The 1,335-nt window shown below is 46.3% G+C and overlaps 1 pseudogene; it reads right to left on the reverse strand.

The window, feature by feature from the left end:
• Positions 1-819: 819 nt before the first annotated feature.
• On the reverse strand, positions 820-1,068 carry LOC132219903 (small ribosomal subunit protein eS21-like; annotated as a pseudogene).
• Between the last annotated feature and the right edge of the window lie 267 nt (positions 1,069-1,335).

Genomic DNA, 1,335 nt, shown 5'->3' on the forward strand with positions numbered 1-1,335 from the left:
ACAGTCTGGGAGCCCTCAGGGGATGTCCTACTGATGGCTTAAGCTGGCTCCCCATGCCTAAGCTGCAGTCTGGCCTCCCTCTGCAGGAGGCAACTGGGCCGATCAGGGGAAGGCACCACCCCTATCAGCCCACTGCTGCTGCCACTGCCAGTCCTCACAGCCACCTTGGTTGCCGGCCCTCCTTGGCCCTCACAGCCACTACAGCTTTGTCTGGAAGGACGTCCAGAAGACATCCAGTCTATCCAGTCCAATTAGCATATTACCCTTTTATTAGTACAAATATGTAAGTATAGATACATATATAATAATTATATTTAAAATTATTATTATTTTTATTTTATTATTATTAGGAAAAAAGTTAATGGCAAATTAAAGATCAAATAGAACTTGAGATTAGAAGCCCACTCATAAGAACGAGAACATGTTGCTCTGATTTTAGCTCTCTGGTTACACACGAGATCTTCCAAGAGCTCTGCCCCATAAATCACAATTGCAACTTTAAAAATCTTGATCAATGAGTTATACAATGCACATTTTCTCAATTATTAGGTGTCTTTAATCTTTAAAAATGTTGTGCACAGACTAGCTTCACACTCAGTGGGTATTAGTAAAAGCATGTGTTTGTCTGTTGTGGGTCTTTCCTGCGGGTGGGCCTTAGCTCGCTAGGCTCCTGGGGCATTAGCTAGGCTGGGCTTTAGCTAAGTGTTGGGTCCTGCTTCACAAGACCTCTGTTGTTTTTTTTGTTTTTGTTTTTGTTTTGTTTGTCTTTATGTTTCCACTATTTATTTATGACAAGTTTCAATCTGTGATGCTCTTTAGTCAGAAGTTCTTTGAGACGATGCCATTGGCCTTGGCCAGTCAGAGAATGGAGTCATCTGACTCACCCATCCTGCGGATGGCCCCGCAGATAGCACAGGTTTTAAACTGGCCGTTGAGCCTGCTGTCACCTTGTCAGCCTCGGACAAGTTCATCTGGGTGGACGCCTGGTCCTTGGCACCGATGATGCGGTTGTGGCGGAGAATTTCGCAGCACATACAAGTCCAAGAACTCGTCCACATCATTCTGCATGTCGAGGGTGCGCCTGCTGCCACCACCAGAGCACGTCCCAGAAAGCCATTTTATTTTTTAACTAGTGACAACTTGAGGCCTATTCTTCAGGTGAGAGGCAGAAGTGTAAGAGACCCAGCCAGGTCACGCAAGTACATATATTGCACCTTAGCCAGTTTTGCTCAGTGGATAGAGCGTTGGCCTGTGGACCTAAGGGTCCCAGGTTAGATTCTCAGTTGCAGGCTCCTCCCTGGCCTGGCCTTGGTCAGGGTGCATGCAGGAGGTAAC

Source organism: Myotis daubentonii, chromosome 17 (genome assembly GCF_963259705.1).
Source record: "Myotis daubentonii chromosome 17, mMyoDau2.1, whole genome shotgun sequence".
NCBI classification, from domain to species: domain Eukaryota; kingdom Metazoa; phylum Chordata; class Mammalia; order Chiroptera; family Vespertilionidae; genus Myotis; species Myotis daubentonii.